Source organism: Hemitrygon akajei, chromosome 1, assembly GCF_048418815.1.
Source record: "Hemitrygon akajei chromosome 1, sHemAka1.3, whole genome shotgun sequence".
Classification (NCBI taxonomy): Eukaryota; Metazoa; Chordata; class Chondrichthyes; order Myliobatiformes; family Dasyatidae; genus Hemitrygon; species Hemitrygon akajei.
In genome coordinates this window covers 95,676,485-95,691,499 of record NC_133124.1, presented here as the reverse complement: position 1 = coordinate 95,691,499, position 15,015 = coordinate 95,676,485, and positions in this window count along the sequence as shown.

Here is a 15,015-nt window from a genome sequence, read left to right as displayed (position 1 = left end):
TGGATCAGGATCGAAAAAATCAGAAGTTCTCTTACAAAGTAAGTCGGAACAGGCACATCCGGTATTATTTATTTAAACGTTTGTCTTAGTATATAGTATATATTTTACCTTTCTATGCATATAAAACACTTACATATGTTTCAGCGCCGGGCTCAGGAACAGAAGTTCCCGAGTTCGATCTAGTGACACACCACATTCTAGCGCACTCTCCACCATGCCGGGTTGATGTGGAGGATCAAAAACCCAAAACCCTAAAATCCAATAATTAAACCACTGCGTTGCTTAGTAATAATTGTAGCTTTCATCGAGGCAGAGCCTTTCTCACTTTATCCTTTAAAATTGTCCTGATCATTGACCAACATAGCCTAATGCTTTTCCAATTACTGATGGCGTTTCAATTCTTTCCAATTGCTTTATTATTTCCATTTTTTTTTCAGTCGTTATTGTGATTATTTTTGTGAACAGAAACACTGCAGATTCAGATTTCTGCTACTGGGTCCTAACGTCCACCGCACTGAGACAGGTTAAATAAGATCTGGGGTTCCGCTGGATCCTAAGATCCACCGCATTGAGACAGGTTGAATAAGGGACTTGAGCATCCATGAATTTTGGTATCTGTGAGGGGTCCCGGAACCAATCCCTCACGGATAAGGAGGGCCGACTGTACTTGGATTCTCAGAAGGCCTTTCACCAAGTTAACGCACATGAGGCTGCTTAATAAAATCAGAGTCCATGGTATTGCAGGAAAGACACTAGCTTGAAGTGAAGTTTGGCTAGCTGACAAAAGGCAAATTATGGAGCAAGTGGGGCTGCCAGTGACTAGTGGTGTTCCTCAGGGGTTCAGTGTTGTAACCACTTCTTTTCATGTTAAAAGTTAATGATTTGGAAGATGGAATTGATGATTTTGTAGCTATGTTTGCAGATGATATGAAAATAGGTGGAGGGATGTGTAGTGTTGCGGAAGCAGAAGGACTTGGACAGATTAGGAGAATAGCCAAAGAAGTGGCAGATGAAATATAGTTCAGAGAAATGTATGTCATGCATTTTGGTAAAAGGGAATAAAATGTAAACTATTTTCTAAGGGTGATAAAATTCAAAAATCAGTGTGCAAAGTGGCTGGGAGTCCTCTTGCAGGATTTCTTAAAGTTAACTTGCAGGTTGAGTCAGTGGTGAGGAAGGCAAATGCAATGTTAGCATTCATTTGAAGAGAACTAGAATATAAAAGCAAGGATGTAATGCTGAGGCATTGGTCAGACCATACTTGGGGTACTGTGAGTAGTTTTGGGCCCCTTATCTAAGAAAAGATGTATGATGTTGGAGAAGGTCCAGAGGAAGTTCATGAGTGTGGCGACCTACTTTCTACGCAAGCGAACCGGCTCACAAAATGGCGTGTGCGTCCGCACAGAGGCCAGCCCCAAAATGGCGCTGGGCCACCTTCTTCACCAGCAAGGGGAGAAAGCCCGTGCGGTGGAGCACAGAAGCCCGCCGTTGTCGCCCACCCTGCAAGTTCCGGGGAAATGCCAGGGCCAGCCGCCACTAATGGCTACGGCCGCTGGCACCAGGACAGCCTCTTGTACATCTGGGACAAACAGTCAGGACGCCACTTCTTGGTCAAAACCGGAGTGGAAATCAGCGTCTTACCCCTGACGGGGTACGACACCCCAAACAGGAAGCCAGGACCCAATTTGAAGGCTGCAATCGGCAACACGATACGGACCTATGGCACCCGCACAGTGCAGCTGCAGTTCAGTGCCAGCCGGTTCACATGGGACTTCACACTGGCCACTGTGGCCCAACCACTCCTGTGGGCGGACTTCTTGCGAGCTCACAGCCTGCTGGTCGACTTGCAAGGGAAAAGACTTCCCAGACGTTCCCCCTTGGTGAAGCCAAGTTGCTGGCCCCTCACCTGGACTCCATGAGACTGTCTGACAATGAATTCACCAGAATCCTGGCAGATTTTCCATTGGTTCTGGCACTGCAGTTCATGGCAGCCATGCCCAGAAATGGAGTACAGCACCACATTCCGACCCAGGGACCACCCCTCCATGCCAGTGTACGAAGGCTCCCCCCAGACAAGCTCCGCCTGGCGAAGGAGGAGTTCAAGAGGATGGAGGAATTGGGGATCGTACAGAGGTCCGACAGCCCATGGGCCTCCCCCCCCCGCACATCGTGCCCAAAGCAGTCGGGGACCGGAGACCATGCAGCGACTACCGCAGACTAAACGAGGCTACAACTCCAGACCGCTACCCCCTGCCGCACATACAGGACTTTGCAGCAAACCTGCAAGGGGCAAGCATCTTTTCCAAAGTAGACCTCATCCGGGGATACCATCAAATCCCAGTACTCCCTGAAGACATACCCAAAACAGCACTCATCACCCTGTTCGGCCTGTTCGAATTCCTCTGAATGTCGTTCAGCCTGAAGAATGCCGCACAGACGTTTCAGCAGCTAATGGATGTGATGGGACGAGACCTGGACTTTGCATTCATCTATTTGGACGACATCCTCATAGCCAGCAGTAGTCGTCAGGAGCATCTGTCCCACCTCCACCAGCTCTATTTCGGCCTCACGATCAACCCGGCCAAATGCCAGTTCGGACTCAACACTATCGACTTCCTGGGCCACAGGATTACCAAAGACGGGGCAACACCTCTGCCCGCCAAGGTAGACGCAATCCGCCACTTCGCCCGGCCCAACACAGTCAAAGGCCTTCAGGAGTTTGTTGGTATGGTGAACTTCTACTACCACTTCCTCCCCTTAGCAGCCCGTATCATGCGTCCTTTCTACACCCTGATGTCGAGTAAAGGCAAGGACATTACTTGGGATGAGGAGGCCGTGGCCGCTTTCATTAAAGCCAAGGAACAGATGTTCCGATCACCCTCACAGTGGACGCATCCGACACAGCAGTCGGTGGGGTGCTGGCAACCCCTGGCGTTCTTCAGCAGGCACCTACGGCCACCCGAACTCAAGTACAGTGCTTTCAACCGGGAGCTGTTGGCACTGTATCTGGCAATCTGGCATTTCAGGTGCTTCTTAGAAGGCAGGCCATTCACCGCGTTCACGGACCACAAACCGTTGACCTTCGTGTTCACAAAGGCGTCCAATCCCTGGTTGGCCCACCAGCAACGACATGAGTCCTACATCTCTGAGTACACGACAGACATCCAGCATGTCTCGGGAAAGGACGACGTTGTGGCGGACGCACTCTCCAGACCAGCTGTCCAGATCCTGTCCCTGGCAGTGGACTATGCAGCACTGGTGGAGGCACAGCAGGCAGACGACGAGATGCCCAGCTACAGGACCGCAGTCTCGGGTTTGCAGCTGCAGGACTTTCTCGTAGGCCCAAGTGAGAGGGCCCTCCTGTGCAACGTGGCTACCGGCCAACCTCGTCCCATCGTCCCGGCAGCCTGGTGGTGGCGAGTTTTCAACTTCATACATGGCTTAGTGCACCCATCTATCAGGACAACTGTCTGGCTGGTCTCCAGCAAGTTCGTGTCGCATGGACTTCGCAAATAGGTCAGTGAATGGGCCAAAACGTGCACGCAGTGCCAAACAGCCAAGGTGCAGCGGCACACTAAAGTCCCGCTGCAGCAGTTTGAACCCACCCGCTGGAGGTTCGACCACATTCATGTGGATAACGTGGGGCACCTGGGGCGGGGGTTATGTGACAACCCACTTTCTACGCAGGCGAACCAGCTCACAAAATGGTGCGCGCGTCGGCAGAGAGGCCAGATCCAAACTGGTGGTGGGCCTTCTTCTTCACCAGCAAGGGCAGAAAGCCCACACGCGGGAAGAGACTTTTGCAATGCACCTCTGAAGTCATTTACACCCGGAGAGGGCAGGAACGGAACTGCATAAAAGCCGGTGCCGCGAAGTTTGAATAAACTAGTCTGGAGTGCAACTTAAAGACTGTGTGTAGTTATTTCTAGCTCTGTGTGTAGCACAAAGCTACATGAGAATGATTCTGGGAATGAAAGGATTAACATTCAGAAGGCATGGGATCCAGGGAAGTTTAGTCAGGTGGATTCAGAATTGGCTTGCCTGCAAATGGCAGAGGGTTGTGGTGGAGGGAGTACATTCAGGTTGAAGGGTTGTGTCTAGTGGTGTCCCACAAGGATCTGTTCTGGGACCTCTACTTCTTGTGATTTTTATTAATCACCTGGATGTGGAGTTGAAAGGGTGGGTTGGCAAGTTTGCAGATGACACAAAGGTTGGTGGTGTTGTAGATAGTGTAGAGGATTGTTGAAGATTGCAGAGAGACATTGATAGGATGCAGAAGTGGGCTGAGAAGTGGCAGATGGAGTTCAACCCGGAGAAGTGTGAGGTGGTACTCTTTGGAAGGACAAACTCCAAGGCAAATTACAAAGTAAATGGCAGGATACTTGGTAGTGTGGAGGAGCAGAGGGATCTGGGGGTACATGTCCACAGATCCCTGAAAGTTGCCTCACAGGTAGATAGAGTAATTAAGAAAGCTTATGGGGTGTTAGCTTTCATAAGTAGAGGGATAGAGTTTAAGAGACGCGATGTAACAATGCAGCTCTATAAAACTCTAGTTAGGCCACACTTGGAGTACTGTGTCCAGTTCTGGTCGCCTCACTATAGGAAGGATGTGGAAGCATTGGAAAGGGTACAGAGGAAATTTACCAGGATGCTGCTTGGTTTAGAGAGTATGGATTAAGATCAGAGATTAAGGGAGCTAGGGCTTTACTCTTTGGAGAGAAGGAGGATGAGAGGAGACATGATAGAGGTGTACAAGATATTAAGAGGAATAGACAGAGTGGACAGCCAGTGCCTCTTCCCCAGGGCACCACTGCTCAGTTCAGGAGGACATGGCTTTAAGGTAAGGGGAGGGAAGTTCAAGGGGGATATTAGAGGAAGGTTTTTCACGCAGAGAGTGGTTGGTGCGTGGGATGCACTGCCTGAGTCAGTGGTGGAGGCAGATACACTAGTGAAGTTTAAGAGACTACTAGACAGGTATATGGAGGAATTTAAGGTGGGGGATTATATGGGAGGCAGGGTTTGAGGGTCGGCACAACATTGTGGGCTGAAGGGCCTGTGATGTTCTGTACTATTCAATATTCTATAACATGTGAGGAGTATTTGATGGCTCTGGGCAAGTATTCACTGGAGTTTAGAAGAATGACATGGGATCTCAAGGAAACCTATGAAATCTTGAAAAATCAAGATAGAGTTGACATGGAGAGAATGTTTTCTATAGTGCAGGAGTCGAGGGCACAGCCTCACTATACAAAGACATCTCTTGAGAACAGATGAGGAGGAATTTCTTTAGGTGGAGGGTGGTGAATCTATAGAATTAATTTCCACAGACAACTATAGAAGCCAGGTCATTGGATATATTTAAAGCAGATTTTGATAGTTTCTCGATTAGTCAGAACATTAAAGGTTACAGGGAGAATGCAGGAAAAAAGAGTTCAAAGGAATAATAAATCAGCCATTATAGAATGGGGCAGCAGTGTTTATGGGCTGAATGGCCTGATTATGTCTTATAGGATTGTTCACCTATGCATATAGTACAAATTTCTGGGATGAATTGCATCAACACCAATTTAAGAGCTCAATCCCCTAAATTGAGGGAATAAATATGCAAAAGGTATTCATAGAATAAAGTTTGTAAATATAATGAACAATGTGAAGAAAATTCTGTTGTATATTTTTCATTGGTGTTAACCAATTTTATTTCAAATTCCAGTATTATCAAATGTCTAATAAGTTGAGTTTATTGTCACATGCACTGGCACATACATGCACAGGTGGAAATATATCCTACTTGAAGCAGCATAACATCAGAGACACAACATGCTCAAGAAAAATATTTTAAAAACATGCATTGAGTGCAAAGTGTTCCGAATGGTCAAAGTGTTGCTACGCCAAGGTAGAAAAGATTTGTGCAATTTGATCCAAGAACTGAGTGGTTAAAAAGATGTAGCTGTTCTTAAACCTGGAGGTGTAGTTCTTCAGACTACCATACAAACAGGTTATCATAGATGTGTCCACTTAAGAATAACAGCAATGAAATACTGACTATGGATGCAATAGGAAAAGATGAATCCTTGGAGCCCAATTGGTTTAGTGGGAAATCCTACATTTTGAGAGTATTTACAGGTTCCTATTCTTGCTGCATTTTATTAAAGTTGAATTCTATGCTTCAGATAAAGTAAATATGAATGGTAATGAATTTGAATCAGGAGAGAAATATATTGGGATTAGATTGCTTGGGAGCTTGGTGAGATATCTAATTAAACATTGTTGTGGAGGGCACTGGAGGTTATTATATTCCACTAAATGTATGAGGAAAGATGTGGGTGGTTAAAGAATGGGAGTAGATAACTCAGAGGCATTAGTGAAAAGAAGTCCAGAGTGAAGAACGAGTGAGAGGTCTTTTAGACTATTTTAGACACATACGATTGTCAAAAATTACCAGTAGTAGAACACTGGCAGAAGATACTCTACAAAAATCTTTAGAAGCCATATAATGGTGGTGTGGTCATGCAGCTTATAGAGCAGACCACTCAAAGTTCCAGTGACTCTGCTTTGATTCTGATCTTGTATGCTGTCAGTAAGGAGCATGCACATTCTTGCTCTGCGTTTTGTCCAGGCACTCAGGTTCCCTCCCACATCCCAAAACCATACGGGTTCATCAATTAATAAGCCACAATAAATTGTCCATAGTATGGAAGTGAGTGATAGAATCTGGGGACATGACAGGAGAAGGAAGTTTAAAAGTAAGTTTATCTAAATTGATGCTTAAACATTGACATTGACATGGTGGGCAAAAAAGCCTGTTTCCTTTTGTATAACTATGACTCTAGTTTTCCTAGCAAAGCAGGAAGGAATTTAGAGACAGTAAAAAAAGTTCCTCTAGGACCAAGGTATCCAAAAATATCACAAAACGTACATAGATTCAGTGATTTAGCCAGTCAAGGAACTATAAGCAACACAGAGAATGACAGTTGATGATAGGGTATTAAGTAAGAACATTCCAGCACTTAGCCTGCTTGTTTCTGCTGTGGTAGATTTAATTAATAGTATCCCCTGTTTGGTTCCTTTACTGAGTTTTGGTTTATTTTGATGGAAAAGAGGGTGAGTAGGAAGACAGAAGGTAGACAAGTGGAAGACAAAAGAAACTGTAGAAACTGGAATCTAGAAGAAAAACAAGATGCTGAAGAACTTGATGGGTTAAGCAGCATTTATGAAGATAGATAGATAGATAGATACTTTATTCATCCCCATGGGGAAATTCAACTTTTTTTCCAATGTCCCATACACTTGTTGTAGCAAAACTAATTACATACAATACTTAACTCAGTAAAAAATATGATATGCATCTAAATCACTATCTCAAAAAGCATTAATAATAGCTTTTAAAAAGTTCTTAAGTCCTGGCGGTAGAATTGTAAAGCCTAATGGCATTGGGGAGTATTGACCTCTTCATCCTGTCTGAGGAGCATTGCATCGATAGTAACCTGTCGCTGAAACTGCTTCTCTGTCTCTGGATGGTGCTATGTAGAGGATGTTCAGAGTTATCCATAATTGACCGTAGCCTACTCAGCGCCCTTCGCTCAGCTACCGATGTTAAACTCTCGAGTACTTTGCCCACGACAGAGCCCGCCTTCCTTACCAGCTTATTAAGACGTGAGGCGTCCCTCTTCTTAATGCTTCCTCCCCAACACGCCACCACAAAGAAGAGGGCGCTCTCCACAACTGACCTATAGAACATCTTCAGCATCTCACTACAGACATTGAATGACGCCAACCTTCTTAGGAAGTACAGTCGACTCTGTGCCTTCCTGCACAAGGCATCTGTGTATAAGAGAACAGTTTTTTGTTGTGACCCTTCAGTCTGAGAACGGGAAGCAGAAAGATTGGCAGCATATAAAGTATGATGGGAGGTGGGTAATAGTGGCTTCTCAAAGTCATTTCTCTATCTACCCATTCTTATCTCTCTGGTTACAGCTAACATATATCACCCTTTATCCAAACTTTCTTCTTGACCCATTAATTTCTTACAGCTTTATGCTTTGTTCAAGATCAGTAAAAATATGCCTTCACACTTAAAAGACAGCAGTCCACTTGGTAATATCTATTCTTGCATACTAGCCCATCAAAATTTCACTGGCAAATATTATCATGTTGTATCTCTAAATAAATAAATCAGTCAATCAAAATAGCTCAACATTTAGAAGTGCTGTTCAGCAAGGAAAGCAAATTCAATATCTGTATGATTGTTATTGTTCACAGAAGCCTTGTATTTTTAGTCCAGTCCAGTTTATTGTCCAGGTGATTTCCCAGATATCTATAGTCCTAGATGACTTCCACATCCTTCCCTTGATGGAGATGGGAATGCGGGATGTGTTCACATTCCTGAAGACAACCACCAACTCCTTTGTCTTAGTGGTGTTGAGCTGCAGGTGATTCAGACCACACCACTCAACAAAGTTGTCCATCACTCTTCTGTACTCGGCCTCTTGACTCCGACTGATACAGTCCACAACTGTTGAATCATCTGAAAACTTCTACAGGTGGCAGGACTCCAAGTTGTATCTGAGGTCTGAGGTGTAGACAGTGAACAGGAAGGGAGACAGGACCGGCCCCTGAGATGCCCCTGTGCTGCTAACCACAGTATTTGATATATAGCTCTGCAATCTCTCATACTCCGGCCGTCTGGACAGGTAGTCTGTAATCCAGGATACTTGTGGAGCATCCACCTGCATCTTCATAAGCTTCCTCCCTAGTAGAGCAGGTCGTATGATGTTAAAGTCACTGGAGAAATTGAAGAACATGATTCTCACAGTGCTGCCTGGCTCATCCAGATGGCTGTAAGCCCATTGAAGTAGGAAGATAATGGTGTCCTCGACTCCAATATGTGGTTGGTAATCAAACTGCAGGGGTTATAGTTATGGATTTACAATGGTCCAGAAGTGTGTCAGGACCAGTCTTTCTAATGATTTTATAGCATGTGTGGTCAAAACCACTGGTCTGTAGTCAATGAGCATGGTGGGACATGTTTCCTTGAGTACTAGAACTAGGAAGGGTGCTTTCTACAACACAGACAGAAATCAGATAAATGACAGTGAATAGAAGAATCTGTGAAGGTATTTCATAAACAAGAAAATGTCACAAGAAGCTCCAAGAACAGTAGCACTGTTTCAGAATTTCTTCCTGCAGTACATAGACATGGAGGACAGTTTAATTTAACTATTGAAATTATCCCATGTGACCAGAGGCCAGTAGTACCTTTCATTCAAAAATTAACTCTGGCAGAGGTAACATTCTCATTCTTTAAGAAAGATTTGCTAGGTGCTTGTTGGACAATTAAGTACTTTGTTGTATTTAAGGGAAACATGATAGTAATTCTGAGAATCAGTCACACCTTGGTAAGATTTAAAGACTGGGCTTCCTCCTTCAGTGTGCATTACAAAAGTCATTAGTCAGAAGATGGAATTATTGAACTATTGATTTAGGCTATGAAGGAAAACCTCCTAAATGTACAGTTGAAAGATTACCAGAAACAGAAAAAGGCATTTACATACTGAGGCAAGACATCTTTATGGATGGATTCTGTTATTTAGGGAAAGCCAAATGAGATATGGAATTTGAGATCCAAGCAACAAAATAAGTATGTAAATAAATTTTCAAATACATCTGAGTGCACAGCAAATGGAGAAACCTACACCCTATCACAATGCAATCTCTGTTCAGATTCCATGTTTATTTGTAATTAACTAACAGCAGAATTAGGCCATTTGGCCATTGAGTCTGATCTGCTATTCCATCATGAGTGATTTTTTTCCCCTCAATCTCATTCTCCTGCTTTCTTTCTATATTCCTTAGCCATTTACCAATCAAGGACCTATCAATCTCTGCCTTAAATATACCCAATGGCTTGACCTCTGTGGCTACAAATTCCACAATTTCACTACCTTTGGCTGAAGAAATTACTCCTCATCTTAGGTCTAACGGTACATCCCTTTGTTCTGAGGTTGTCTCTTTAGATCATAGAATCTCCTATTAATGGAAACATCCTTTCCACATCCACTCTATCCAGCCCTTTTAGTATTTAGTAGGTTTCAATGAGACTCTCATTCCTTCTAAACATCAGTACTGGCCCAAAGCCATCAAATGCTCTTCATACATTAAGTGTTTCATTCCCAGATCATTCTTGTGGAACTCTTCTGGATTTGTCCTTGGATACAAATCTAAGTGAATCATCATGGGAATCCAGAACTTGTTCTGAATTTTTTAAAAGGAGAATGAAGTAGCTTATGTGAGAGAGTTCAAGATACAGTTGAAATAATTTTGTGGACATACAATATGGAAGAGTTTCATAAGCCATCAGGCCCATAGAAATAAAATTATAGAGCCACACAAACTATAGGCTCTGAATTATATTCAAGGGGAAATATTTAACTTGCTGTATAAAACCATAAAATATCATAGAGGAAGATAACCTATTGCATTGCAAAGCAATTACTCAAAAGAAAAAATGGGTTAATATCAATAAGATGAAACTGTGTTAAAATAAAAACAGAAAACCAAGAGGTCTATCATCAGTATAGAACATGAAAGAATCCTCTATGTCCTTTATGCAGGGACAGTAATAAAAGCACTTACACTATTCCTATTCCCTCAGAAAATAGCAACAGGTGGTGTTGTGGAAGGATCGGTTCTGGGACTTCTCCTCTTTGTGATTTTTATAAATAACTTGGATGAGGAAGTAGGTTAGTATGTTTGTAGATAACATGAATGTCAATGGAGTTGTTGATAATATAGAATATTGTTGAAGGCTACAAATGGACATTACCAGGATGCAGAGCTGTGCTGAGAAGTGGTAGATGGAATTCAAGCCAGAAATGTGTGAAGTTATTTACTTTGGAAGGTCAAATCTGAAGGCTGAGTACAAGGTTGATGGCAAGATTCTTAAAAGTACGGAGGAACGGAGTGATCTTGGGGTTCACATATGCAGATCCCTCAATTTGCTGCACAAGTGGATAGAGTTGCTGAGAAAGTGTATGGTGTATTGACCTTGATTAGTTGGGGCACTGAATTCATTCTCTTTGGAGTGGAGGAGAATGAGAGGTGATTTGATAGAGGTGTATAAGATGATGGGAGATGTAGATCGAGTGGATAGCCAGAGATTTTTTCCAAGGGCGGAAATGACTAATAAACGGGGCATAATTTTAATGTGATTGAAGGAAACTATAAGGATGATGTCATAAATAAGTTTTTTTTTATACAGAGTGGTGGGTGCATGGGTGCCAGAGGTAGTGGTAGGAAATAATTTAAGGACATTTAAGAAACTCTTAGAGAGACACATTGATGATAGGAATATGGTGTACTATGTCAGCAGGAATGGTTAGATTGACCTTAGAATAGGTAAAAATTTCAGCACATGAGACAAAGGTCCTGTATTGTGCTAGAGTGTTCTGTTTTAAGTTCTTTCTTAATATGTCAACAAGGAAGAAAAGACTCCAAATGTCATCAGAGCTGCAACCTGATTCATAACAGAAGAGTTTTTAATCCAAGGACAGGAAAGTAAATATTGTCGGAAAGTAAGTCACTAGTTCAATTAATTTGATCATAATACAGGTCAACAAACGTGAACCTGCCTTTTATTCAACAGAAAATGGAAGGAGAGAATGTTAGTATTTCTCTTGGGAATCATGTGGAATGAATATGTGATCTCCAAAGTCAATTGTTCTCATTAACAGTCACTGGCCAGGAGAAAGCGGTGAAATTTAGAACATGCTCCACAGAATTGTACTTTCACATACTTTGGACAATAATAACACCTCTAGGGAAAGGATAACAGGTGCAAATATATCTTTGTAAAAACAATTGTTAGAAGTAGCTGGGGAGAAAGAGTTAGATGAGTCAAAATGCATAAGTAGATATGTTACAAATTGGAGAATAGTTATATATTATGTTACAAAATGAAGAACTGACTATGTATTGCGGGACTTGATAACATTCAATTTATGAGCACTCCCAAACAGAACTTCTTAGTTAGGCCTGCATTATTAGCACTAAGAGCTTGATATACAAGGACATAGAATATAGGGTTATTGTTCTTCTCAGTGTCAGATGAACAAGGCATCAGGTGAACATCGTGGGTAGACTCAAAAGATGGCTATCAGTTGACTGTGAGATAGTAAAGCCATTATCTTATTTTTTGTAACAAAAACATTAGTGTCTGGATATAATATATAGAATCAATTGTTAACATTAAGGCTTTGCAATAAAGTGGGAAAAGCTGTCCAAATGCATAATAATCAATATTATCAAATGAATGTTAGCATTCATTTCAAGAGGTCTAGAATACAAGAACAAAAATGTGATGCTGAGGTTTTATAAGGCACTAGTGAGGCCTCACCTTGAGTATTGTGAACAGTTTGGGCCCCTCATCTTAGAAAACATGTGCTGGCATTGGAGAGGGTCTAGAGGAGGTTCACAAGGATGATTCCAGGAATGAAACGGTTATCATACGAGAGATGCTCTCGGTCTGTACTGGCTGGAGTTCAGGAGGATGAGAGGGGATTTCATTTGAATGTTGAAAGGCCAAGACAGAGTAGATATGGTAAGGATGTTTCTCATGGTGGGAGAGTCTAGGATAAGAGGGCACAACCTCAGGATAGAAGGGTGCCCTTTTAAAACAGATGTAGAGCAATTTATTTAGCCAAGCGGTGGTGAATTTGTGGAATTTTTTGCCACATGCAGCTGTGGAGGCCAGGTCATTGGGTGTATTTAAGGCAGTGATTGATAGGTTCTTGATTGGACATAGCGTCAAAGGTTACAGGGAGAAGGCAGGAACTGGGGTTGAGGAGGAGATAGATAAAAGGACCAGCCTTGATTGAATGGTAGAGCAGACTTGATGGGCCAAATGGCCTAATTCTGCTCCTATGTCTTACAGTCTTATGCTTTTATGGTTTTGAGGCTTTGGTTGCCTACAATTTTTGGCACCTTTCATAACAAATAGACTTTTGGTACTGAAGTGGACCAAGGTCCCAGGTGATTTGTCCATCGCTTATTTCTGGGTATTTATCAGATGGAGGGAATAGAAGAGATAAATGTGGTTTAGAATCTTCCAGGGATGGACAACAGTGCACAGGCAGGCAATGGCATATATTCAGTATGTCCTATACCTCCATCAGGTAATACTTGTATGGGAATTACATTGATAGAGTTGCATGAAGGCAAACACACTGATCATATAGTCCACCGCTGGCTGAATTGGAATATACACTGAGAAAGTAATATGACTACAAGCGTTGTGTGTTTGGGAACAAAGTAGCAAAATATTGGTCGTGGTGTTTATAATGAGGAGGGTGGCCTCTGGCCCCAAAACAATATTGATCAACTTGTAAATTGGGCAGAATAATGGCAGATACTAATTTATTTTGGAAGGTCTAACATAAATAGGAAATCCACTCAGTAGCGACTATTAGGCAGACCTGCTTGTTAATGCAAATATCTAATCAGCCAATCAAGTGGCAACAACTCAATGCATAAAAGAATGCAGACATGGTCAAGTGATTCAGTTGTTGTTTAGACCAAACATCAGAATCAGGAACATCAAAACGTGGAATGATTGTTGTTGCCAGGCGGGATGGTTTGAATGACTCAGAAACTGCTGAATTTCTGGGATTTTCATGCACAACAGTCTCTGAAGTTTACAAAGAATGATGCAAAAACAAAAAAAAAAGAACATTCAGTAAGTAGCAATTCTATGGGTGGAAATGCTTTGCTAATGAAAGAAGTCAGAGGAGAATGGCCAAAGTGGTTCAAGCTGACAGGAAGGCGACAGTAACTCATATAACTACATGTTGCAATAGTGGTTTGCAGAGAACATTTCTGAGTGCAGAACACGTTGAAACTTGAAGTGGATGAGCTACAACAGCAGAACACCAAGAACAACATAGAGAAATACCTCCTGTATCTAATGAAACAGCTACTGAGTGTATATAGAAATATAGAAAACCCGCTGCACAATACAGGCCATTCAGCCCACAAAGCTGTGCTGAACATGTATTTACCTTAGAAATTACAGAGGGTTACCCATAGCTCTCTATTTTTCTAAGCTCCATGTACCTATCCAGGAGTCCCTTAGAAGACCCTATCGTATCCACCTCCACCATTACTGGCAGCCCATTCCACACACTCACCACTCTCTGCATAAAAAACTTACCCATGACATCTCCTCTGTACTGACTTCCAAGCACCTTAAAACTCTGCCCTCTCATGCTAACCATTTCAGCCCTGGGAAAAAGCCTTTGAGTATCCACATGATCAATGCCTCTCATCATCTTATACACCTCTATCAGGTCACCTCTCATCCTCCTTCACTCCAAGAAGAAAAGGCCAAGTTCACTCAACCTGTTCTCATAAGGCATGCTCCCCAATCCAGGCAACATCCTTGTAAATCTCCTCTGCACCCTTTTTATGGTTTCCACATTCTTCCTGTAGTGAGATGACCAGAACTGAGCAAAGTACTCCAAGTGGGGTCTGACCAGGGTCCTATAGAGCTGCAACATTACCTCTTGGTGCTTAAACTCAATCCCACACTTGATGAAGGCCAATGCACCGTATACCTTCTTAACCACACAGTCAACCTGCACAACAGCATTGAGTGTCCTATGGACCCCAAGATCCTTCTGATCCTCCACACTGTCAAGAGTCTTACCATTAATACTATATTCTGCCATCATATTTGACCTACCAAAACAAACAACCTCACACTTAACTGGGTTGAACTCCATCTGCCACTTCTCAGCCCAGTTTTGCATCCTATCAATGTTCCGCTGTAACCTCTGACAGCCTTCCACAACACCCCCAATCTTTGTGTCATCAGCAAACTTACTAACCCATTCATCCACCTCCACATTTAGGTCATTTATAAAAATCACGAACATTAGAGGTCCAGAACAGATCCCTGAGGCATACCACTGGTCATCAAACTCCATGCAGAATATGACCCATCTACAACCACTCTTTGCTTTC